Source organism: Amblyomma mixtum, chromosome 9 (assembly GCF_055824585.1).
Source record: "Amblyomma mixtum isolate Tamu chromosome 9, ASM5582458v1, whole genome shotgun sequence".
Taxonomy (NCBI): Eukaryota; Metazoa; Arthropoda; class Arachnida; order Ixodida; family Ixodidae; genus Amblyomma; species Amblyomma mixtum.
In genome coordinates, this window is record NC_143020.1 from 118,792,656 (window position 1) to 118,820,222 (window position 27,567).

General features: G+C 46.0%; 1 protein-coding gene across 1 annotated transcript in view; it reads right to left on the bottom strand.

Moving 5' to 3' along the window:
• LOC149330953 (uncharacterized) overlaps window positions 1-27,567 on the bottom strand; it is a 93,438-nt gene that overhangs the window by 35,163 nt on the left and 30,708 nt on the right. The gene's annotated exons all lie outside the window — the stretch shown is intronic.

Consider the following 27,567-nt stretch of genomic DNA (forward strand, 5'->3'; position numbering starts at 1 on the left):
CCTAAATTTCTACATACGCCGCGCGCAAAAAAAAATAAAAGTAAAGAAAAAAGAACACGCAAGGCATGGCCTGGACGAAACGCCAGTGCTGACCGACATCAAATTTTTAAAATTAACAATAACATCGCAAAACCTAACAAGGTTTGCTTTGCAAGAGGCTTTTACGCCGTTGCATATTTGCGAATAGGCAGTCAGTAAAGGACAAAAAAAACACAGTACAGTGTACTGATGAGCGGTTTGAATGCCAAAGTAGGCAGGAAGCAGGCGGATGACCGGGCAGTAGGAGACTAAACACAGGTTTTGTATATAGCTCGAAGTATTTAGTTGTGTAGCTCGTTGAAAGAAGTAGTTTTCGATTGATGAATACCGCCTTCTGTAAATTAAAAATAGGCGGCTGTAGAGCCTGAACGACAAGCGTGAAAATTAAACACACTTTACACATTGAGCCATCGTGCAGAATGGGGTGATGTTAGGAAAAAGAGCGGTGTAGCCAGCACAGGATGGGGATGTAGAACTAGCTTATAGGGGACCGCAGCTTCGCAGGGGGGCGCTGCGGACGCCAGTGAAAAGCGCCCTCTCCGACTGACTCCGTATTTTTGTCCAGGCAAACCGGTCACCCCTCCCATTGAGTAGCTGCGCGAGCAGCGCGCTTTCCTCTGAAAAAAAGCCAGTTCTGCACGTACTTTGCACGTGTTGGCCAGCGTGCAAATCTCTTTGTGCAGTCCCGAGCTTTTTCCCTCGTGCTTGAACGCTGGCGAGCTTCAGAGGATTGGCAAAATGTACAGGGGCGCTAAAAAAAAATGCGAACAGCACGGCGCCCACGCGCTGCGCAGTCGGAATTTATCTTCAATGCGTTTTTATCTCGGTAGTAACAAAAAGACGCTAGAGTGGTACATTATTGTATCACGGATGTCTCTAGCGTATTTGTGTTGCGAGCCAAGTATAAGCGTGACGAAAATAAATTCCAACAGCGGAGAGCCTAGGCACTCCGCTGTTCGCACTTCTTTCGGTCGCAGCAGTACGCTCTGAGATGTAGGTTAAAAGAAATAGTGGACAGTGAATTTTTTTTTTCGCTGCGAACTTGAAAAAAGAACTGCTAGTGGATCAGGCTCACTACGTGAAGCAGATTGTTGACGAAAAAGCCGGTACCGTAACGGCGAAATGTGTATCGCAAGTAAATGACGAGATCATTTAAGACGTGCAATTCGAGGTAAATACCATTTTTTTTTGGCACGGCCATCTTCGCAAGATGCTTAATTTCGTTGGGTGACTGAGCACTTCGGTGCATGCAGGTTTGTTGGCCAAATAATAATGATTTTGTTACGTGTTTCGATGAATAATGATGGAAATAATTTTTATTTTAACTTAAAATAAAGTGCCCTTAAGGCGACACGCGAGGCTGAGGAGAAAAACGAAAACACGCACGAAATGCGCCTACCAGCTGCTTGCTATATACGGCTAAGAGAAAAAATGCTCTAGTTTGTCAATCGCTACAACGGAGATAAGCGGTTCGTATATTTATTTTAATTCCGATTACAGCGCACGCGCATTCCCAAAACAATTATTTGCAGAGCCATCGCTCATATGCAAACGCTCATTCATGTGCAAGCAAACATTTTGATTATTTTTATGTCTTGAAATTTTTTACATGTAAAGCAACTTCGAAAATTGAGCCCGGCGTCACAAGTCGGAACATTCAGGCGATCACTGACCTTGCCTCACACGCGTCTGCATAATGCCGCTAGCTGCAGTCAGTCTCCAAAATAAAAAACGGTAAAAAAAATGAGTTTCGTTAGCGCGAGCTTTACTAAACACTGCATGCTTAGTGAATTACAGCAAAAACTACGCAGAAATAATATTACGCGTGCGACATACCAAACGTGTTTAGTAACAGGAAAAAGCTTACTTCACCCTGCCCATAGCAGTTATCGAGGCCTGCCGTTTCTCGTTCTGATCCATTTCATACGCAACAATTCCGGACAAAAACATTTTTGAATAGTAAAAAATGTATGACCACATTTTTTTTTCATATACTGGAAGATTTGACTATAGCAATCTCCCATCGATAGGCTTGCATTTTTTTTTTTCGTATTAACGTTTTTCCTATCGTCAACTGCTCGATACGAGCGATGAAAAATATTTAAGATTTTGCTGCATATAGAAAGGGTGGACCATTACCTTCAATATTTCCGTTACTGTACGTTACAATTTTCCAATATTAAATTTTTTTCCCAAGAATGTAGGACATCACCAGGAAATCTGTAGATTTACACGGGCATTCCTTGGCCGTTGATGTTCAGAGAACTATTGTGACAGCCGCACACACAACCAGTTTCTCCACTCTTAGAACGCCGCGGAATTCACAGCGAGCGGCAACACCACTTTTGTGCGCCCGCGAGCAGGACGGCACGTGCTCACAATGAAAGAGAGAGTGCCAGCTGCGCGAGCAGCGCGCGCGTACCAGCCGACAGGCTGCTGGCTCAATGCGCTCCGCCGGCGACGTGCCCGGACAGCAACGCCAAAATGACCGGCAGGGGAGAAGTGGCGCTGGTGCAGTGGAAGCAAACTTCAGGTGCGCTTCTCTATATCTGCGGAGAAAGCAGAGGAACCCAGTGAGAAAAAAACATAGAAAGGAGCTATAGGTTAAAGGGAAACTAGAGAAGCTCAGGATATCGCTGTAAAACAAATACTCTGCCTTAATAGAGGACGACGAGTTAGTGTATAGGCGATGAACAATAACCTTACCAATGTAATCACGTAGTGGGCATTAAAAGTACGAGACAAAACATTATAATGGCAGGGAAGGTAACCAGACAGTGCCCAGTTTACTACCTCGCATGCGGTGAGGTGAATGAAGTGAACGGTAGGGTAAGCGGTGGGTAGCTATAGGCAGTATGGTGAGTTGTCTCAGGAGCAAACAATCTAATTAAGAAGGGACTAAGCCCGAAAGGAAACCTCTAACCCTTTTGATAGAACAGAACTGGCACAACTTCTAGAACTAATCAGTAAGCATAAGGGAAGCGGTTTTAAGAGGATAAAAATGGGGACGCAGAATCATTAACACAGAATGACGACTTGTGAGCAATTCCATAGAATCAGGAACTGAATTATGTAAAAAAAGTCTTGTATAATGACTCCTTCTGTGCACGCTGCGAGCGGCTCAACTTAGTGGGCGGTAGCAGTGCGAACAGAAAGTCCAGAAAATGGCGTCATAACTCTCTTACTCGGTTTAGTACCCGAGCGCCCCGCCGCGGTGGCTGAGTTGTTATGGCGCTCGGCTGCTGACCCGAAAGACGCGGGTTCAGTTCCGGCCGCGGCAGCCGAATTTCGATGGAGGCGAAATTCTAGGCGTGTACTGTGCAATGTCAGTGCGCGTTAAAGAACCCCAGGTGAATGAAATTTCCGGAGCCCTTCACTACGGCGTCCCTCATAGCCTGAGTCGCTTTGGGACGTTAAACCAAACAGCGTTCCCACAAGTGAGGCCAGGAATCGCCACCTAACTTCCACACGGCCCCCCATCCTCGTACAGATTGAATGACTACGTCCTGTGCTGGCACAGCACGTCCTTGTATCGGGACGCCATGGCCTCGAGGTGCATTTTGGGCACAGGCAGTTTCGTTCATTGCTGTGGTGCACACCAAGATATTTTGTTTGTTCCACAAGCCGCGTATGCGGCTCTTAATATAGTGTCTGTGGAGCAAGTGATGGCTGTTCAGTCTCCCACCTGTGGCTAGACTGCTGATGTTTGTGACGATAGAGAATAGCCTTTTCAAATATCTCGCGCACGCGGTAAATCTATTGAAGGCCGGCAGGGAAATTGTGCTGGAGAAAGTTGCCACCCTATAAACTCAATTCTTCACGCCTTGAGCCGCCGCGGTGGCTCAGTGGTTATGGTGCTCGGCTGCTGACCCGAAAGACGCGGGTTCGATCCCGGCCGCGGCGGTTGAATTTCTTTGGCGGTGACATTCTAGAGGCCCGTGTACTGTGCGATGTCAGTGCACGCTAAAGAACTCCAGGTTGTCGAAATTTCCGGAGCCCTCCACTACGGCGTCTCCCATAGCCTTAGTCGTTTTGGGACGTTAAACCTCATAAACCAACCAACCAACCAATCTTCACGCCTTGAGGGCGTAAAGAAACGAAACAAAAAGTCGGGTTTAATACGAAGTAATATTGGAGGGTGTAAGAAATGAACAACTGTTTACGACAGGCAGATTAGAATTTGAAGTTGTAAGGAATTATATCTGCTTTGGCTAGTTAGTGACCGCAGATCCAGGCCACGAAGGTGAAGTAGCTAGTAGAAAATTCGTTCACCAGTTCTGGGTTCATCAGGTTGCCTATGTTTGCGTTATAACTTATTCTAAATCACTAGTGTTCCCCAAGTGGAAATTATACAACAGTATTTTGCCAGCGCCCACCTACGGCGCAGAAACTTATGGTATAACGAGATGTATTGATCCTGAACAGAGCACACCTAAGCGTGTAATAGAAAGGAAAACTAAAAGCGCAATTTTCACGAACACCGTTTATGACTGCGACATAGTATTCCGTCCGGAGAGGATATATCTTGCGTGTTTTCGATTTTTTTTTTTAATGAGAGGTATTTATCTGCGCTCGTGCTTTCTGGTAACTCTTATTGCCATCAGGGCTGTTTGCAGCCTATCCAAGAAGCGCCACAGCCTTTCAGAACTAAGAGCACAAAAATGTGTTTTTTGCCTTGCGGGGTGGCAGGAGGCAAACTGAATCCTCGGAACTTGCTTTTCAGCAAACTCAGGAACGGAACGAAGCAGAGGCGGCCTCAAGTGAAACCGAAACCGTCAGTAACCAACAGGTAAGTAGTACTTCCCGTGGAACACAAGTGGAAGTTCCACCTAATTATCTTCCTAGACCAGCAACTACACGGGGAAGATCAGCCAGCGAAGGAAGCCAAGAGCTTTCCCGGCAGTATTAAGGCCTTTAATGCCTCATCGTTGTAAGCCGGAGTTGTCGACAGAAATGTAACGCTTTTCAATTGGTCGAAATTGTGGTGACGTCACAGTGCGCGAATTTCAAAGGGGGCCAATTGTACTTTGGCTAGTAACGATGCAGCCAATTAAAGAGATGGTATAGAGATTCTCCAAGTAAATAAATAAATAAAACCGTGTAGGAAATCGGTCGAGTTTGAGAGTCGAACCAGGGTCTCTGGAGTGCTAGACGAGCACGCTAACCACTCCGCCATGCCAGCTTGATGGTTTGGAGTGAACAATGGCGCGTCTAGTGAATACGGTGTCTTCGTTCCCTCCCACCTTCCTCCCTTCCCTTTTGACAAGGTTCAGGTGCCCACCGAGCTACAGGGTCTGTTCTGAAAGTAGTAGGACACATTTTTTTTAATAAAATTTATTCAAGAGAATAGTACAAAAGATTAGAATTTTTCAAAGTAGCACCCTTCTGCACCTACACGCTGCTGCCAATGAGTTTTCCAGTTTTTGTACGCCTCCAGGAAAACCTGGACCGGAATACTGTTTAGCTCCCTCGTCACGGCCTGCTGAACCACCTCTACCGATCCGTGATGTTTCCCTTTGAGCGTCGATTTTATTATCGGAAATAGAAAAAAGTCTGGCGGGGCCATGTCGGGGCTTTAGGGGGCCTGAGACAGCATTGCCGCCTTGTGCTGGCAAAAAATCGGGGTCCTCATTCACTTGATGAAGAAGATCCTGGCAGATCGCTTTCCGGTTGGCCTTTTGCTCCTCTGACAACACTCCCGGCACCAACTTCACGCACACTTTCCTCATGCCTAAGTTTTCTGTCACAATCTCAAAAACTTGGGTTTTAGGAATGCTCAACCATTCTGATACTCAGCCTACGATCATTGTTCAGTAAATGTTTCACTCGCTACACATTTTCGTTTGCCTTGCTGATCGAAGGGCGTTCGGAGCGGTCGTCGTCTTCCACTTTTTCCTGACCTTCTCCGAACAGCTTGTGCTACTGACAAAACACCTGATCTACCCATGGCAGCGTCACCGTAGGCCTATTTAATCAAGTCGTGCGTCTCTTTGTCCGTTTTACCAAGATTTGCACAAAATTTGATCGCGTACCGCTGACCCAGTAAACGCTCTATGATTCTGAGTGACGAGACGTTTCGACAAGGGTTCACAGTACAAGCCACCTCCTCTCTTCAACGGCCGAGAGCCGACTGCTGATTTTCCCCAGCATTCCCAATATTCCCCTTCAATGATCCTGCATGCGCAGACAGCCTCTCGTCCGCCCATTTTCCCAGGAAAAAAACCAGTCCTACTACTTTCAGAACAGACCTTGTATGCGAGACAGATACATGTCCTTTCCTCAAAACTAATTTTCCGACGAGCAAGGCGTAGAGCCGAACGGGAGATGGCGTTTTGTGGACTCCCTGGCAGAGTTGCAAGACGCTGTCGCGTTCCTCTCTAAGAGGTGAAGCTTAACATCCTAACGACACATCAGTGACACAAGCAGCAACACTGCGCTTAAGGCTTTCGCCTCACCGCACTTTAGGTCAACAAAGTGCCCCTCTGAATTTTTCTTAGCCGGTTGACACGTTTTTCCCACTACCCTCGGGAGGGGATATATGACGAACACAGCCAAGTTTCTCGATATAGGGATACGATCGGCAATGTGCGCTTTATGGTTGGTTCGCCGGATTTATATACGGTTTGGTCCTCCTATAACGTAAAACACGTAATGATCGGCTGTCCTGGAGCTGCTTTGCAAAGTAGGAAGCAAAAATTCAGGGGGCACTTTGACTGTCTAAAGTTCGTAGAGGCGAAAGCGTTTTCCGCACCACTTTGACTGCCTATGTGGCACTGGTGGCGTCACATATAATCGAGTACTAATTACTAAGTGATGACAAATCACTAATTAATGCTAAATTACTGATTAACGCCTGAATACTAATTCCTTGCTAATTAATGACGCTTAAGCTTCGCCTTTACGAGTGGAACGCGACAGCGTGTTCTAGCGCTGCCAGGGACTCCACGGAACGCCACCACCCGTTCGGCGCGATGCCTTGCCCTTTGAACGCAACGCTTTTTTAGGAAAGGAAATGGCGCAGTAATTCTCTGTCATCTCGTGGACACCTGAACCGCACCGTAGAGGAAGGGAGGTAGTGTGAGTGAAAGAAGAAAAAGAAAGATTGCCCGTAATGAAGAAAATGAAAATTGTATTTGAGGAAAGAAAATTACGCAGTAACTGTCTCGCATATCTCGGTGGACACCCGTCAAAATTCAGGGGAGCACTTTTTTGACCTAAAGTGTGGTCACTGATGTGTGGTTAAGATGTTAAGCTTCGCCTCTTGTCTAAAACGACGTGCCACGTCGAGTTAAGCACGAATACGTGCATTTCATGAGTGGAATGCGACAGCGTCTTGCAACGCTGCCATGGAGTCCATAGAACGCCATCGCCCATTCGGTTCTACGCCTCGCTCGTCGGAAAATTGGTTTCTGAGGAATGGAAATGTATCTGTCTCTCATACATCGGTGGACACCTGAACCTCGCCAGGAAGAAAGGGAGGAGGATGGGAGTGAGCTAAGACACCGTATTCACCAGACGTCTCTTTGTTCATTCCGAACCATCGCGCTGGCATGGCGGAGTGGATAGCATGCTCGTCTCGCACGCCGAAGACCGGGGTTCGATTCCCGAGCTCGACCAATTTCCTACTCGGTTTTATTTATCTATATGGCCTGACTAGAAAAGTTAATTCTAATTGGGTAATTAAGCAATTAACTAAGCTCAGTCCCACTTGGAGCATCACTATATGATACCCTCATTTGGTTACATGGTTACTAGCCAAAGTACAATTGGCCCCGTTTGAATTTCGCGCACTGTGACGTCACGACCGTTTCCACCAACTGAAAAGCGTGACATTTTCTGTCGACAACTGCTGCTTACAACGATGAGACATTAGAGGCTTTCGCCTTAACATGTAGAGCAATCACTCACATCTTTACCCCGGAAATGCAGATGCGAAGCACGCACACACGCACACACGCACACACGCACAAACACACATTTACATGCAGCAGTCTTATATGCCAGTCTTTATTCGCGGAGGTCCCGTCCACCGTCCCCTAGGCCTGCGTGCCAGGGACGGGGAGTAGGGGGCCTCCTACATCGGTGGAAATAAAAGTTGTTATCAATCAATGCGATACAAAAGTGATTAAAGACCACAAAAGCTACGCAATTTGCGAAGCGAAGTAGTTCTCCAAAAATTCAGGGGGCGCTTTGACTGTCTAAAGTGGGTAGAGGCGGAAGCGTTTTCCGCACCACCTTCGCTGTTTCTGTGGCACTGGTGGCGTCACATATATTTGAATACTAATTACTAAGTGATGGCAAATCACTAATTAATTGTTAATTACTGATTAATGCCCAAATACTAATTAACTGCTAATTAATGACGCTTAAGCTTCTCCTTTAGGAGTGGAATGCGACAGCGCGTTGTAGCGCTGCCAGGGAGTCCACGGAACGCCACCACCCGTTCGGCGCGATGCCTTGCACTTTGAACGCAACGCTTTTTGAGGAAAGGAAATGGCGCAGTAATTCTCTGTCATCTCGGTGGACACCTGAACCGCACCGTAGAGGAAGGGAGGTGGGAGTGAAAGAAGATAGATAAAGAGGAGCCGTAATGAAGAAAATGAAAATTGTATTTGAGGAAAGGAAATTACGCAGTAACTGTCTCACATATCTCGGTGGACACCCGTCAAAATTCAGGGGGCACTTTTTTGACCTAAAATGTGGTCACTGATGTGTGGTTAAGATGTTAAGCTTCGCCCCTAAGAGTGGAACGCGACAGCGTCTTGCAACGCTGCCAAGGAGTCCATAGAACGCTATCGCCCATTCGGTTGTACGCCTCGCTCGTCGGTAAATTGGTTTTTGAGGAAAGGAAATGTATCTGTCTCTCATTTGTCGGTGGACACCTAAACCTCGCCGGAAGGGAAGGGAGGAGGATGGCAGTGAGTGAAGACACCGTATTCACTAGACGCGCCTTTGTTCATTCCAAACCATCGAGCAGGCATGGCGGAGTGGATAGCGTGCTCGTCTGTCACGCCGAAGACCGGGGTTCGATTCCTGAGCTCGACCAATTTCTTAATCGCTTTTATTTATATGGCCTGACTAGTAAAGCTAATCAGGCTAATTGGGTAATTAAGCAATTAACTAAGCTCAGTCCCACTTACTTGGAGCATCACTATACGATCCCTTCAATTGGTTGTATGGTTACTAGCCAAAGTGCAATTGGCCCCGTTTGAAATTAGCGCACTGTGACGTCCCGACCGTTTCCACCAATTGAAAAGCGTGACATTTTCTGTCGAAAACTGCTGCTTACAACGATGAGACATTAAAGGCTTCCGCCTTAAAATTCAATACTTTTGGAAGCCCTGGTAACGCGCATGCTGCCCGTTCGTGTGGCCTTTCATTTTATGCTATTTTCCAGAATTCGGATTGCACAAATTACGCGATCTTTTAACTGCAATTCGGGTGCTAGTCTTTAAATTCAGCAGAAAAATTCCTCAGCTCGGGATTCTTTCGATCTAGTTATTGGCTGTAAACAAGTTTCTTGGAGGCGGTCGTTTTAGGGCTGGGCCAGAAACGCTTTTTTTTTCGCTCTTTAAAACAAATGTAAGGTACTTCTTTATTGCAATAATTTTATCTCAGGCATTACGCTATGCTGCGCTGCACTTCTTCGTCCGTCCTGAATACCCCAGATTTTGTTAGTATACTTCGAATAGCTTTATTAAGCGTCACAACCATCCTAATCGCACAAAAGCCTTGGAGGACAACTTAGTTACCTTGAGTAGCGCTGAATACTCTGGTGAGAAAAAGACGTCAGGTCAGTATAGCCGTGTTTCCGGCTCTCGCCTACGAAGCGTACGTTTAGAAGATATCCTCAAATTAAGCGGTGTCATGAGCAGGAAGCGTTAAAGGATGTTTAAGCAGATCTGCTAATCGTAAACATAAATTGGTAATATTTTTTTTAGGAAAGGAAATGGAACAGTATCTGTCTCAGATATCTTGGTGGACGCGTGAACCGCGCCGTAAGGGGAGGGAGGAGAGTGGGAGTGAAAGAAGAAAGAGAGAAAGAGGAGCCGTAGTGGTGGTGGGGATGATGGTGAAAACTTTTAATTGATGAAATAGAGTTTGGGAGCCACCTGGTCCGGGACACCGCATGACAAGGCCCCGTCTCTCGCCCGTTTCCCCAGAGCCCTTTGGGACTCAAGCAAAGGAGCAGTTGAGGAGGGCAGTCTCCCAAGCGTCTCTGGAAGGGGTAGGGGAAGGGGGGAGGTGGGGATTTTGAGTACATGCCCATACCATGTGGAAGATATCAGAGGTGTCCCAAAGTGCGGGCATCGCCCATCCGTGTTAGGATCATAATGTTTGATGATTGCAGGACAGAGTAGAGTACCTGTCTGCAGACGCCTTAAAGTTCGTTCCTCCGTCTTACTCAGCCCATTTGCAGGGACTGGGAAAAGGCGGTGGTTGTCGTTATAATGGGTTAATATTTCCTTGAACCGCAGCAGCAGCTGGTTAGTCTCCGAGCCAGAAGAGCTGGGAATAGGAGCCCGGCGAGTAAGCGCTGGGGCAGCCGCGTCAGCGGCCTCATTACCTCGTAAGCCTTGGTGGCCAGGAGCCGAAATGATTCTTTTCGGTGTTGAATCAGAGGCAGTCCGTCTTCGGATTCAAGCAGCTAAGGGGGAGATATCCCCTGCCAAGTAATGATCAATATTTTTTAATGCCTCCGGAATAATTTCGACCACCTTGGTGATCTTCGCGTGCACTGACATCGCATAGCCCACGGGAGCCTTTTGCGTTCTGCCTCATCGAAACCCGGCCGCCGCGGTCGGGTTCGGACCCGGGTAACCGTAAACATTCCTCTGCATTGAGCATAACGCATTCGCTAGTTATCGTTCGGTACGTCCAGCTCAATGCACTAAGAAACGGACGTTATCGAGGAGCTGCATTTACGGCTATAATTTCGGGTTTAAAGCAATTTTTAAGAAATCTGTCTGGAGTGCAACAATAGAGGGTTTACAAAAGTAGGTCTGGCAACAGTGACAGGCACGCTGACTTCGCCTGACCCCGCGGTGGCGGCCATCTTTGGATCGCTTCGTCCGTCCGCTCCGTGTCCGTCCGTCAGTGCCCGCCGTTGTGTCCGTGCTTGTAACGTTGTCGCCAAGTGTACTGTGCGTGGAACGGATTTTCAATGTCAAGCGAAGTCCTTTCCTGGTCTAGGGGCCTCTCTTTTGTCCTTGACGGTTTCTGCCAGCGACGGCTAGAGGCATATTTTGAGAGCCGAGGCGTGGTGTGATGCGCTATAGTGAAGTCTTTCCCCACATCTCTGCGTATTGCAATAATCCACTTCTTTCTCAAAGCCGGGTTGCTTGGGAAACCATGGAAGGAGACCTGCACAAATAATAAACATTTTTTGTCAACGAGCACCACATTATAGCTGTGGATGCTATACTGAGTAAAGCAGAAATTTGGGCAAGTTGGTATGTATTCAGCGCCTGTTTGTCTTTACCTTTTAGTTTCCACGTCCCGTCTTTGTTGCGCTGTTTCAAAAATGGATGCTATACTTTATAGCAATACTGGAAAATCTGATCACACGAACTCTTGCGCGAAGCAGGCATAGCGCGGTGACAGCTGATTTTTAAAATTTCTTATCATTTCAGCACAGTTCCCTTTTCCCGAGGCCGCCCATTTCAGCTCTTGCATATGAGGTTAAAGCTTGAAATGTCTACTAAAAGAGGAAATAAACAAGAAATCGTCATCTTTACAAAACCAACTGACTTTTCGGGTGGCTGTCAACTAAGAAACCATCACGGGATTCGAGAAAACCCACTAGAGTGAAACGCAAGCTTCGTTATTTTGTGGATCGCGCTGGCAAGTATTCATAGGCACAGACTACAAACCTGAGCTGCGCGCTCTGGACGCGTACCGGACTTCGCACGCGTCATCAAGCGATAACATCTTTTGAAACGGGCTGGATGTGAGCATGACGCTACACGTGTGATGCCTCATCTTTTCCTGCTTTACAGGACGCCGCGGCTTTGGCAGGCGCTTTTGTAGCGTGAAACAGGCAGTTTGGGCGCCCTAGGCAACCATTTTGCCATCTGCACAATGCACGGCCATTTCACACAATGGTTTGAAAACTAGCTTCGGTAGTCATGCCATTGTAATAAGTCAAATACAGAATGGCGAATGCAATCCACGTACAAAAGGCTCCAACGGATCTATTCGAGCTTTCTTTACACATGTATTGCTCCTTCTCCAGTGTCATTTTCCATCTCAGCACAAGCTTTCGTGAAGTTCACAAGGCTCCATTGCACGCAAAACAACCTCGGTGTTTCAGGTGATCGCGATCGCGTTCTATGAGCAATCTCCCAGTCAGAGGTACATGCGGTAATGCCTGACATGCTGCAAGTGACACTTGTAAAGCCGATCAAGAATGCAAACGAACGGTCGTATACACACCTTGTTTCCGTGCGCGTCTACGACGCTGCGCTGGCTGCAGAAAGGCACGCAGCAACATGCTGGCATTCCGAATGAAGCTTGGTGTAGCACCGACTGTTGTGATGCCAACAAATGACGCAATCGCTTGCGGGAATTCTAATTTATTTATTTATTTATTTCAATACCCTAAAGGCCCAATGCGGGCATTACATAGGGGGGGATTCATCAAAGAAAACAACAGATATAAAACACAGAATACAAACGGCTGAAAACAGAAGTAAACAAGTTAAGAAGGCAGGTACAAGTTAATAAGAGGAACAAAAAAAAAGGCTAATATGAGGTATTTGAAAAAAATTCACATGTAGCAAACCGCGCAAAAAATCAAGAAAAATCCCGGCTTCGAAAGTTACTAAACACAGCATCTAACATTTTGCGGAACGTTACGGCCAGCACACACTAGAGCAACCAAGAAAAAAAAACAAGAAACAAAAAAAAGAACGCACATCAACATATGTTAGAATTTTCTAAATAGGACCAAAGAGCTGTTTGAAATGAGGATGTTTCAGCGATAGTCGCAATGCTAGAAGGAAGCGAATTCCACTCTTCGATAGACAAGACCAATGGTGAGTATTTGTATCGTTCTGTCCGAGGGAAAATAGGTTTAATCTTCTGCTTGTGATCTACACGAGCCGATGTGTGCGGTGCCGGGAGAAGATGAGAGCTTGAAAATGGTGTGTTGCTGTGGTAGATAGTATGGAAAAAGGATAAACGGCTGAATTTTCTGCGCATGACCAGAGGCGAGAGATGGAGCGATAGTTTCAGTGCTGTTACACTTTGATACCGAGAGTAACGGGAAAGGATGAAACGAGCAGCTTTGTTTTGAATAGATTCCAACATGTTGATGAGATAGACGTGATGAGGGTTCCAGATCACCGACGCGTATTCTATCGCAGGCCTGATCAGCATGTTGAATGCGTGTAGTTTTGTGTCCTGGTTGGCTTGGTGCAGTCGGCGTTTAAGAAGACCAAGTTTTTTTAAGGCTTTGTTAGTGATTTGTTCGATATGAGTGCTCCAGGATAAATTAGAGTTAAAATTTACACCGAGGTATTTTACCGACGCTGCAGTTTCAATGGTAGTATTATTAACTGAGTAGGCATTAGGGCTCATGTTGGCAACGGAAGTAAACTTGAGGTGTTTAGTTTTATCGGCGTTAATTACCATTTGCCACCTGCCGCACCAATTAGTTAGCTCATCAAGATCAGTCTGGAGAGCAACGATGTCGCGAGGGCTAGATATTACTCGGTAAATTACACAGTCATCTGCAAATAATCGTATTGTTGATGTTATGTTCGACGCGATGTCATTAATATATATTAAGAAAAGCAGTGGACCCAGCACCGAACCCTGAGGTACTCCTGAAGCAACACCTGTACGTCTTGATAAGAAGCTCCCTAATTTAACTGACTGAAAGCGGTTTGTTAGAAATGCTTTGTTTGTTAGAAATGAAGCTCGCTGTGCGTGCACGAGTTCCACGAGGGCTCACGTTGGCGCGTACTCTCCGGGTACAGTGAACTGTCCTTCGAGTACTCCGGGCGGCGCGGACGGACTGAACCAAACATGACCGCCGTGCGCTGTTCATGTTTTTCTCACTAGATGGCGCTAACTTTTGTAAAGGGTCTATTGGAGAAAACAGGGTTTCACCCGGAAGCAAAGGAACCTAAGTACAGGCAATGTCCATGCTCCTAAGGCAGTCTCCAAAGACCGCTTGGAGTGCCACTGCAAAAAACAAGCGCTACAAAAAGTACAGAGGCTGAATGGTAATCATTCTGGAATGTATTCGTAAGCATTCGTAACCCCACATACACTCTTCAGAAGCGCAACCCACCCACTACCCACCAAAATCTACCCTCCTGAAGCGCCGCCAACCACCTTCCTTCACGTTCAACAAGGGCTTCATACACAAGACGCCGGCACAGCAGTAGAGAGAAAAAGCCCTGGTGGAATCGAATTTCGAGATGCGATGGTAAAGTCATCTCTCCTTCATATGCACCAGCCACCAGACACCTTGCCACCCATCATCATCATCACCGTTTCGCCCTCAGCAGCCTGAGTACGCACACTGCAGGACAAAGGACTCTCCCATATCTCTCCAATCAACCCTCCCCCGTGCCAGCTGTGGCCTCCCCTATCCCCGCAAACTTGTTAATCTCATCTGCCCACCTAACTTTCTGCTGCCCCATGCTACGCTTGCCTTCCCTTGAAATCCACTCCGTTACCCTTAAGGACCAGCGGCTATCTTACCTTCGCATTACATGCCCTGCCCAAGCGCGTTTCTTCCTCTTGATTTCGACTAGTATCGCAATAATCATTATTTGATCCCTAATCCACTCTACCCTCATGCTGTCTCTTAACGTTACACCTATCGGTTTTAACGCGAGAACTTTAGGGTTTTGTTCCCCAGAGAATCCGATGTCGGCGCTGTTGGCGTTGTGAGCGAACGACCCCGAGCACTGCTCTGGTGAGTGGTCCCCAAATAGCAATCTAAGTTGCACGTGGTCAACCGAGGTCACGTGACCCTGCGGTGTCATCGCAGCTGGCCACTGGCTAGTGAGCAAACTGCCACCGTAACACGTGGCAGTTAAAATAATGATTGGTCGCTCGGGAAGATCAGCTTCGGTCGCAGAAGGCCCACCGCTAGGAGCACTTGCCATGACAGGGCCCTGGCGCATCACTTAACTGCTGCACCATTGTGCGAGGAGGGTATGAGTGCTCCCAGAGATCTATAAATCTAAAGTAGAGAATGTCCTTCTGCATATATAGTAATTAACCTAGTAAGCTATCGCATCATACCCTTATGGCGGAGCTTAAGTGCCTTCTCCAATATGCTTTCCATACCTCGCTGCGCTGTATTTAACTAAAGTTGAGTGTTTTTTTTTGCAGGATACCAGTGAGTATTTCGATAATCTCGTCAACCAGTACAATGAAGAATAGCGCACAACTGCTCGAACAAGTTTCAAGCGGATCCTGATGTGTCCTCTCTACCTGGCCCTGCCACTACGACCTGAAGTAAAGCTTAAAAAACTCTCCGCCTTTGAGGCACTCTTCATCATCATCATCATTTAATGGCCCTTAAAGACCCCTGGCGGGGTATTACATAAGGGGGGGGGGGGGGGGGGGGCGAACATCGAAGCAAGTAATGACATTATTAGGTCAAAAAAAATACATATACAAAAAAGTACAGTAAAACAGTGAAAAAAAAACTGAAAAAAAGTATACAGTGAAGAAAAAGTATACAGTGAAACAATCGTTGCTTGGGGAAGAGAAAAAAAAAAGAAGAACACGTTTATAAATCAGGCAGACAGGTGCAGTAGTAGATCAAACAATCATAACATAAAAATAAAACGCAAAGGCAACAGTTACCCACATTGGGATTTCAAGTGTAATGACAGCATTTGGCGGAATTTAAGAGCATCGCGTTCAGTGACAATTAATTCGGGTAGTGAATTCCATTTATTAATGGCAAGAGGCAGAAATGACTTGTTAAATGCGTTTGAGGAGCCATGAAGTCTTAGGATTCTCATGGAGTTGAAAAGACGGCGTGATGTTCGGAGGGGAGGGAGCAGAAGGGAGTGTCGAAGTGAGGGAAAACAATAGTACAATTTATGGAATAATGATAAACGGGCAATTATACGCCTATGCGCGAGAGGCTCGATGTCGGCAGATAGTTTTATTTTGGTAATGCTAGAGCGGGTGTCATAGTTGGAGGAAATAAAGCGGGCTGCACGGTTTTGGACGGCTTCTAGGCTGGCTATTAAGTAGGCTTGATGTGGGTTCCATATTGGGGATGCAAATTCAAGTTTGCTACGGACGAAAGTTTTGTAGGCTAGGCTGCGAATGGAAGAAGGGGAGAAACTGAGGTTGCGTCTGATAAAGCCGAGTGTTTTAGACGCATCAGCAGCAATCTTCGTGATGTGCTCGGACCAAGTGAGGTTGCTCGTGATATGGATGCCAAGATACCGGTATGATTCGGCTTTAGTAAGGATGGTTGAACTGAGTGAATAAGCGTAGTCGATATTAGTGCGCTTGCGTGATACCTGCATGTATTTGCATTTCGTTACGTTGAGCGTCATTAGCCATGTGGAACACCAGCTTTCAATCCTGTTTAGGTCGCTTTGGAGCAATTCCCGATCATTGTTAGTAGTTATGCGGCGGTACAGGACGCAGTCATCTGCGAAAAGACGAATTGTTGATGAAATGTCGGAAGGAAGATCATTGATGAAGATTAAAAATAAAAGTGGGCCGAGCACCGAGCCCTGAGGCACACCAGAGAAGACTTTTGTTGTGGGAGAATTGTCATTATCGATAGCAGTGAATTGAGAGCGATCAGTTAGGAAGCAGCGAATCCATTTTAATATCAGGGGATCGAGGCATAAGCATGAAAGTTTAGCTAAAAGGCGTTGGTGGGGTACACGATCAAATGCTTTTGAAAAATCAAGGTAAATGAGGTCTGTCTTGAATGAAGAATCTAAGTTTAGGTTAAGGTCGGTAGTGAATTCGAATAGTTGGGTTTCGCATGAGTAACCGGATCGGAAGCCGTGCTGATTGGAAAAAAAGAAAGAGTTAGAATCAAGGTGAGATGCGGTTTGTGAATATATAATATGCTCTAATAGTTTGCATGCAATGCAGGTTAAAGAAATTGGACGGTAGTTGGACGGATCATGACGGTTGCCTGCTTTAAAAACTGGTACTACTCGACTTAGCTTCCAGTCGTCCGGAATTAAGCTGGTAGCAATAGATTGATCAAAGATTATTTGCAAAATTTGACTGGAGATTTCCTTGGTGCATTTCAGTATCTTAACTGGTATATTGTCTGGTCCCGGGGCACTTGATACTTTAAGTTTTTCGATGAGGCTTCCAATACCGTTAGCTGTTATAGTAACAGGCGGCATTTGCGAAAATGAAAACTTCGATACAGGAGGAATGTCTGAAGTAGATTCATTGGTGAAAACCGAGGAGAAATAAGAGTTCATTACAGCACTGCGTTCGCCTGATGCGACCACAGAGCCATCCGGGTTAACCAAGGAGATGTGATGCGTAGACCTATTACCTGGCGTAAGGAGATTCCAGAATTTCTTTGGATTGGAGCGCATGATGTCTAGCAAGTCCTGGTGGTAAAATTTCTTTTTGAGCTTCGTAAAAGTCTCGTGTATTCGCAAAGACACGAGAAATACTTATCCCACCTTGAGACACTGGGAGAATGCTTTGCAAGACGGAAAAGACGTTTTTTTCTCATTAAAAGTTTTCTGAGGGCATTGGAAAACCAAGGTTTGGTGGCATCACCTCGAATGCGTACGAGGGGTACATATAGATGAATAAGTGATATTAATTTTTGTTTGAAGAGCAACCAGTTATCATTGACGGTTCTTGTGGAAGAGGACATACGAAAGTGATGGAAAAACTTGTCTAGCTCAGCAATGATACTTGGAACATCGGCCTTATTATAGTCACGAATGAATTTAACTGAAGGTTGACGAGTAGCGATGGGTATAGATAAGTTAAACAACAAGGTACAATGATCGCTGAAGCCCGGAATGGATGATAATGACTGGACACATTCAGGATCTGAAACAAGAACAAGGTCGAGGGTATTGTTTAGGCGAGTTGGAGTGTGAACTGTTTGCACAAGGTTAAAGGTAAGGACTAAATTTAGAAACTCACTCGATTGGCCAGAATGTGCGGATAAGTTGTACCAGTCAATATCAGGAAAGTTGAAATCGCCGCATAGTAAGTAAGTTGCATGGGGATAACGGGTATTAAGGTCGAGTATTGAGTACAGTTCATTAACAAATGAAATGTCGCTGTCTGGAGGACGATAGCATGCAAGCAATATGACTGTGCTAGAAGGAAGCAATAACCTTATCGCAACGATTTCATGATTGCAGATGGGCAAAAGAGGAAAAGAAGGCGTGCTCGATTTTACAAAAACCAATACACCACCTCCTCTCCGCATCACCCTATCGCGTCTGTGGACCGTGAAAGATCGCGTATCGTGCAGCAGCTCTTCATTCGAGATGTCCGAGGTCAGCCACGATTCAGTAAATATAGCTATATCAGTATCGCTATCGTTTAGGAAGGCTTCAACGGCATCTTTTTTGGGCAGATAGCTGCGGACGTTGGAAAGTAGAACTGCTAAGGTTTGATAACTCGGGGCTGCGTATGTCACTTGTGGTGACTGACGAAGTAGGTGTGGCGGAGGCCGATGAGCGGATGGCAAACGCTATAACTTCACTTCTTGGACAGAATCTGTTTCAGAGTTATAAATAAATTGACGGTCATTCATCAGGAGCTTGTCGAAACGGATCTTAAATGTGGTGCTTCTTTCTTGGGCGTAAGAATAAAGCTTACTTCTGGCCATTCGCACTCGTTTTGAGTAATCTTCGCGAATTGCAAAAGAAGTATTTTTTAGCTTCGGTCCTGCCGTTAAAATCCTTGATTTTTCCTTGAAACGGGCCAGTTTGACAACTATTGGGCGATTTTTCTCCTCTTGATAACGCCCTATCCTGTGCGCCCGTTCAATGTCATCAGGGCTGACGGTAAGGCTAAGTTTATCTGAACAAAAAGAAATAATCAGAGACTCAGACTGAGCCCACGTTTCAGCGCGATCATCCTTAATTCCAAAAAAGATCAAATTGCAGCGGCGAAGGCGATTCTCTGCGTCATCATATTTGTCGGCAAGAACTTTAATTTCCGCAGAAAATTTTTCTACATTCGTTTGTGAAGTGCTAGAAGAATTGGGGTCGATTTGTTGATTCAGCTCGGCAATTTTTTCCAGTGCATCAACGCGAGAAGACAAGCGGCTGACCACACCTTCAATATCAGTTTGTGCAGCACGTATTTTTGCGAGTTCAGCAAGGACTATGGCTTGGGACTGTTCTAAGCGAAACAGTGTCTGCGAAATTGATTCAAGCGATACAGGTGTGTCCTCTTCTGTAGGACCAGGATTTAGTTCAACGTCACCCGAGAGGACAAGCAAGAGGCATACCAGGTGGGCGTTGAGACAAAAGTAACACGACAGGCACATTACTCTACGGTAGAAGTCAAGCAGGTCAGCGGGGCACGACACTGCGACCAAGAAGGGGTTGCTAGTACGGACAGAGTTGGCATGAGGTAGGTAACTAACCTGCGCAATTGGGACATTTTCGTGCTCAATAAATCTCTTTATCTTCGAGAAGGCCACTCTTGCTTAAGGCAACGAGAAGCCAAGCCTTTTTGCTGCTCACTACCCTAAGCATCTGCATACTTCAGTATTAGCGAGGTGCATCTTCAAAACACCACAAAACCAATGCATGCAGCGTAGTGTGTGCATATGCACGTCTTCGTCTCTCTCTTGTGTCCTACCGCGGCTCTTCCCTTCCGACCCCCTCCAAGCGGCGGCAGAGGAAGAGGGGAAGAGGCGCCCGGTGGACGCGTGGGCTGTGCAGGCAGCGGGCAGCGGAGAGTTGAAAGCGAGACACCGGACTTAGCGGACTCAGCGGACGCAGACGACAACACATTCGTGGCCCAGGTAACCAGAACTGTTTCCTGTGCCTGCCTACTGCGGCGCTGATGCTTGTGTGGGACCGATGGAAGCCGGTCAGATTAATTGGGAGATCATAATAAACTGGTTTGCCTGCGAGCTTTTCCTCGGCGGTGTTGTTCGTCACGGCTACAGCTGTGGTTCGAAATATCGGAGTAGTGTTGGTCCTGAGTGTAGGGGGCAAAGCACGATAGAAACTCCACACTTTGGCGCCCAACGTGGGTCCCGAACCCATGATCCTGAGATTAAGAGTCTCATGCTGTACACACTGAGTTTATCGCAAGTGTCAGCGCCAGAGCAACCACGTAATAAGAAAAGAGGCATAATACACAAAGCATCCTTGTGTCCTCGCTCAGCTTACGGTGACAGCAACTCATGCGAGCCATCTACCAAGCCCTCTCGCTTCGGCTGCTTATAAGGGGACACAGAGAGGACACTGAATACATCACCCGGTTATCATGAAAAACAAGGTTATTTTCTCTTTAAACGAAGCTTTGTGGGCTGCAAAAGCTGGAAAATAAGATAGTTATGAACTGCTTTCGAAAGCCAACTGTGTTGAAGTCACAAAAAAAAAGATATATTTTAGCAATATTTTAGCGATCTTTGAGGCTAGGCTACACCACAATTCATTTTCAAAAGAAGATCGCAGAGCCTCTTTCGGTATTTACATCACGAGTGGGAATACAGTCGGGGCGGGGGGGGGGGAGGGGGGGGGAGGAATGCTTCATTTTTTAATCCTCAGCAATAAAGGCAAATCCAAAAAATTTGTTAACACGTTATCAGTTTCCGTGGCTCCCACCACATCTCCACGGCTATGAATATAAAAAAAATCGTGAGAATTTTGCGTCTTTGGTCACGGCTGCAGTGGAGCGGCGGTAGCGCTTTCGTACGGCAATAGTGTACTAGAATAGTACGGCCTTTGCCCCGGACATGGACACAATAGCAGCTCCTCTCAACGAGTTGTGCTCTTTGCCGCCGCTAGAGGCGCGACGACACGCACTTTCTAGCAGAACTGTGAAGAGCTGCTATGTCGTAAGATACCCTTTCGAACGTCTCAGCCTTCTTAGACTGGACAGACTTTGATGTTCTAAGTGTCGCACACAATCGCCTCAGTGCTATGACGAAAGACTCGGCTTTAGGTTCGAGGGCAAGACGCGATTTACACTTTCCTAGTACGGCCGTACTTCGCGAAAATGGTCGAGTAAACTCAACTCTCGTGACCTCAAAAGGCCGAATGTTCTGCAGTCTTTCACTTGGAATGGGAGCTGTCGGAGCAGTAGCAGCCTTTAGCCGGAACCGCGCACATAGCACACACTTTTTAAGCACATGTTTAAGACGCTAGCGGGCTCGCGGAGCACAGAACCTTGCCCATAGCTCGGTGTGTCACCGACCCCGCCGTGGAGAACACTGCGGTAATCATGGATGTCCAAGACGTGCGTTGTTGGGTGGTCACCAAATAGAAAGACTGTTGCTTTTTCGCTGTACGTGGTTGCAGAGTTCTGATGCTGACTCCTGTTCTTGTTCGTCTTCTATTAAAGGGTTCAGGGCTCGCCTTTTCGATCATGTATCGAATTTTTCTATTCATGAGCGAGTTCAGAACTTGCCTGAATCAGATGAGCTCAGCCTATCGTTGTTCAGAAGCAGCAGAGGGTTCGGTCCGACGAGCTGCAGTGTAACGGCAGTTGTTGATGAAGCGCGCTATTCACAGTGCTGCTCTGGTTGTTCTCATTCAAGTGCTGAACCGGGCAGGTGCAAAAATTTACCCTCCGCTCATTCTCAGGTCGCGCTTCAGCTCAGACAGGATTGCACTGTCATCAGGTCAACCTGAGGACAGTGCGCGAAACGCGAAACTAGTGATTGTATTCTGAACTAACAGCAAATTAAATCTCCTGCTGCTTATTTATTCGCGCATTATTTGTTGTAAGTGAAGAAAATTACTGTTTATATTCAGGCACGGATATTTTTGCTAGCGGTTACAAAGCTACTTTCGTCGATTCTTAAACGAATCTCATCTCGAAAACACAACTGAGATCTCAGTTTGGCGACTGCTTTCAATAATTTGAGTAACTAATGGGCCATATTGCACTAAAGCAAGAAACGCCCGCTGGCATTCCGCGCGGAATTTGCTAAGGCTGCTTTGTTGCCGCGTCTGAATATCCGTTCTATCTACGAGTACATCCTTCCAGCCCCCTCATGCTGGCTTTCGACCAACGCATATAAACAAAAAAGAACGTCGCTTGAGCGCAGGGAAACAAATATTATTGGTGTATGTCCAAAAATAGTATGGTATGGAAGAGCGCATTTTGCACAAGGAAATCTGCTATTATATCTACTGCCGTTTCAGATGTGGATTCCATTCTTTCAGAATAAATGCTTTTGAAAGTTCGTCTTAATGATTAAATTTTTAAGTGACCCCCGTGAGTATTTCTGGGGTATTGTCCAACACTCAGCAGGTTGTAATGAGAGGCTGAATGTTAGATGTTTTACGCGGTTTTGAGGAAATTTTGAGGACTAGCTTTGCTGCCTCCTTGGGGATTGAAACGTCTGAAGCTCTGCGTCCGTCGTCTCCTCGCGCTTTTGAATATTTAGCAGAGCCTGCAACCAGCACAACTCTCGAAGAAATATTTAAAAGGCTACAAAAAGACTATAAGGAATGAGCACATCATCGATGCTTTCCGTACCGACTCCGCGAAAAGCAGCCATCTGCCATATTGATGGCAGCGTAGCTCGAGAGGTTAGATTGCTTATGAGAGCCGCGCTTGGTATAAAAACCCAAAGGGAATGCTGTTGCCGAGTGCTGAGTGCCTAGGAAGACAGAAGTGGGCTTTTTAGCCCAATGCCAGAGATTTGAATGCTTCTGTAGCCTCTGAAGAAGTTGTGGACGTCTTGCTCCGAGAACTAAAGATCAGTGTTTGTTTATTTAACTGATAAACAGTGAATACTATAGCGGTATTGCCTTTCCTGACATACGATAATAAAAACGGCCACAGGAAAGCATCGTTACAGATTATCTCCAATATGCTCCTAAAAACCACCGTCAGCAAGCAGTTAATTTAAATGGCAGTGAAAAAATAACCTGCGAAGAAAACAGGAGGGCCTTCTTAGCTACAATTTTAAAGAAGAAGATGTGATATGATTTAGGTGGCCTGCTTAGGTGTTTACAATGAGTCTAATGTGCTTCTTCAGATTTTCACGCCAAACTCTGCTAAGAACTGGTTTCATTGTCGTAATATGGTATGCATAAAACATCATGTTCTAGGACGTTCGAGTGCTTTCCTGTGGGTTATCACACGGGTTTATACAAACTCGCCCTATTCCATCTTCTGCGGTAGACATGGATCCAAAAATCTGGGGTTCCTTGAAATTTAGGGGTCCCATATTTTCAATTTAGGCAGTGCCCTATGATAGGTCCATTGGTGGCCACGCGCTGTTGATTAACCCACGGCCCACTCAAACACATTAAGAGACCGTGGGGAGTCCTCATACCACTACTGACGCAGTGGTTTTAAGCGACGCGCCGCTGCTCCAGCTGGGGGAGCCGCTGAGACCCAGGTTGCTTTACAAGAGTTCTGGTAAAGCTCATACGCAGCGCCACGGGTTGCAATGGCATCATCAAAAATTGGCAAGTGGCAAATGCATAAAATTAATTTGAGTTAATTTCAGTAGCACCGCGGGCAGTTAATTCAGAACCTGGTCGGCAGTTTGCAACGTACCACGGTGGCCAGACTTTGACACGGTGACAATGTCACGTGACAGAGAAGGCGAAAAATTTTTGTTACACGACAACCTAAATTCTATGGCATTAATGTACAAGAAACATCTTTTTTGTTTTTGGGTTTTATAGGGGTTTAAGGTCCGAAAGCGACTCAGTCTATGAAGGACGCCGTAGTGGAGGGCTCAGAGTAACTTAATCCACCTGGGGTTCTTTAAGGTGCACTGACATCGCACAGTACACAGGCCTGTATAATTTCGTCTCCATCTAAATTCGACCGCCACGGCCGAGATCGAACTCTCGTCTTCCGGGTCAACAGCCGAGTACCATAAACATCTTTGCCGAAAGGTTACAGCGAGTGATGATTTCCGACCCTTTCATTACATCGACGCGTGCCGTTTCTCCTTGAAATTCGGCACGCGTCTCTGGCTTCGACACTACTTTCGACATTCACATTTCGTCCCTTACTGGGCTTGTCTCCCTTGGTTCCACTTGCCACTTCAACAACATGCGTCGTCCTCCTGCATGCTTGTACGTTCAGTCCGTGAGGCTTTCAATACCATATACCGCTTGCAGAAACTTGGTGTGCAGCTACGGCACTTCTGAGCGCGCGTATAAGACTCGCTGAAGCCTAGTAAGCTCTTTGTGTGCGTTTTATTCTGAGGAAACTGGAGGGCGAGGGCAAGGCTTTATTTAAGATCCCTCAACGTTATCATAGACCAATTCCTTCGTTCTGAAAAGGTTGTCCTCAGAAACATTACCAGACGCCGCAGGATGTAGTCAGGAATGCGGCCGGGCCAAACGCTTCGCATCATCGGGAAATCTTTCTTATGTCAATCATTTACTCTAAACACGAATAAGCGCATAATGGAGTAAGACTACAGCAAGCTGTCCATAACTCCCTTCCTTTCATAAAATGCACTGCGCAAGAGAACAGCTTACTCTCATTTAATTCCTTTCGTGTTTCGAGTGTTGGTGATCATCTCGATAGCTATGTTAAGTATCTTGATCATATCGCTTACGTAATGGTTTAGGTTTGGTTTGGTTTATTGGGGCTTAACGTCCTAAAGCGACTCAGGCAATGAGAGACGCCGTAGTCCGGAAATTTCGACCGTGCACCTGGGGTTCTTTAACGTGCACTGACATCGCACAGTACACGGGCCTCTAGAATTTCGCCTTCATCGAAATTCAGCCTCCGCGGCCGGGATCGAACCCGCGTCTTTCGGGTCAGCAGCCGAGCGCCGTAACCACTGAGCCACCGCGGCGGGGCCGCTTACGTAATGGGACCTGAAATACGAATTTTTATCAAAGCATGGCCTTACCCTAGCTTTAACACACTGATCGCACTGAATCACTCATTTACCAGAGTCACATCACGTACGGCTTAAGATGTTGGGAAAATACGTACTGCTATAGCCTTGCTTCAGCACAGGTAATTAGTAATAAGCGATCACAATTTTTCCTTCCATCGTGTGCATGGATAATGCCAGATCTCTACTCGATCTGAATAACTCTATCGAATAATCGATCTGACTAATCCTAACGGAATCTTAACGGTTACCGAACTCATTAAGTTTTATTTGGCCATTTTCTTCAAACTGAACAACAACCGGTCATCATTTGTAAAGTTTTTATCATCCATCCTCACAAATTCAGACAATACCGGATTCGTTTCTCACCACAATTCACTGCTACCCAAAGTTCGTACTAGCTACGGTAAACAGACTGTATCGTTTCCATCGATATCTTTGTGAAATATCTTACCTCTAAAGATTAAAGATCGCATACGCAACTCTGTTTTAAACAGACACTAAACCAATACGTAAAAGCCATTACTTAGTCACTAGTATCTTCTATTTTATCAGAGTTTGTGTTATTGGTACTGAACTGTATGTATTATGTTTCAGTTAATTCTGAGAATGCTGCCTATTGTTTATAGTCCTCTCAAAATTATTTTGAACACGAGGTTCCCTTTCTTTCGTCGACTATGCGATCACATTCGAATCCCCTCTACCCTCCCCAACTTATGCCATGCAATTTTTTTTTATGGCCCGTAACAATCTGGCGGACTGTCACTAAATGCTGCGCAAAAATTCTGCTTTATATTCAGCCTGAGGTTCGTCACAGTTTCCTAACGATGTTCTTCTGGATTTGCTGAGAGTGAGAACTGAAGCACTTTCGCGCTTGAAATGTTTTTAGTTTATATGTTTATTTCGCTGAACGCAGTTGTTAAGGTCCGGGAGATATGGCTAAGAGCTTTGCTGAGAGTGACAGATTGCCAACTGATTCCCCCACGAGCAATGCTATGGCCGCAAACGTGTCGAGGGCCTTCGTCGCAAATGTCGTTGTTCAGCCACAAACAAGAGATGAATTTGGGAAGAACAGCGCTGAATGAACAGACATAAAAGGGAGACAAACGCTGCCCCGGTCCATTGTTAGAAAAGATAAAACCGGCTCTTTATTTAAATGGACTGAACTAATTGTATTTCTTTCATTGTCTCTGACAAGAATAGACAATAGCACGAGCAACCACCCTTTGTCGAACGACTGCTTCGTTGGGGAGCTCACCGACGACCCCGAAAATAATGAAAAGCGTGATACAGCCATTGTGCGTGTATTTTATCTACAGACTTGAACTTGCAGAGTAATGAAAAATGCGGGAATACGACTAACTCGTCGCACAACAACGATTGAAAAGAAAAACTGCAGGTTTACAAGCATCAGACAATAAAGAGAGTGAAACAAAACTTTGGTAAATAACCTTACAGGATCCAAAAGAAGAACACTGAAATTAGTAGTAACTCCAAAAGTGCAGTACTGATAATGAGTGCTTTCCTGGCACCCTCTAAGGGACGCTTAAAGACGGCAACGGGTATTTACAGCGGCATAGGATAGAATGTAGTGGCACCGTTTGCAAGATTGCGGTGCAAGATTGCGGGATCGTTATTCACTTTATTTACAAATACTGCTGTTTCTTGTTAGAGACATAAGAGGGCTGGGCTACAAAGCATAATACAACAATGTCAAGTAACATGGTTAGGCAGAATACAACAATGTCAAGTAAGATGGCTAAGCCGTTCTAACTTAAATTGATTAGTTGGCAATGAACGCAGAGAACCATCTAAGATATTTCAACAGTATGTAGTAGAAAATAAAATTTAAATAATTTATTGACCGGATGAAAGGAACTATGTTCAGTAGGCGAGTCCGTCGGGTAACTCGGGCAGCAGGAGTGATCAGTGAGAAAGGAACCTGATGTGGGTCGATCCAAGTACTATTGTGTGCAGCATGATCAGACGGTCACACGTGCGTCGATACAGCAATAGTTTCAGTGATAAAGCGAGTGTATGAGATGATGGTGAAAACCCACGGTCATAGCGGCTGTCGATAAACTGAACTTCTTTCCTTTCAGCAGACTCAAGTTTTTGATATATCCTTTATGAAGTGAGGAGACCCACACTACAGACGCATATTCGAGAAAAGGTCTAATTAGTGTTTTGTAAGCTATTAGCTTACATTGCTCAGTGAGTGAGGATGCCCGTGGGGATGCCCCTGTGAGTCCCCCCCCCCCTGTTACGGACACGAAATGACTACGAATACAAACATGTGTTACCCGGCAAGCTTGGCTCTGCATGATTTGGGAAAGTTCAATGTACTTGGTGGGCCGTGATGGCACCCCGTGCAGGTTGCCCCGCCCCTACCCCCTTCTCCAGTCCTACCGGTCACTCTATGCTGCAGGGACGCTTTTTGTCGACGGTGATGACAAGTGCACTTTGCCCTGGAACCCTCACAGTTACAGCTAGCACATATACAATGAAGAAAAAAG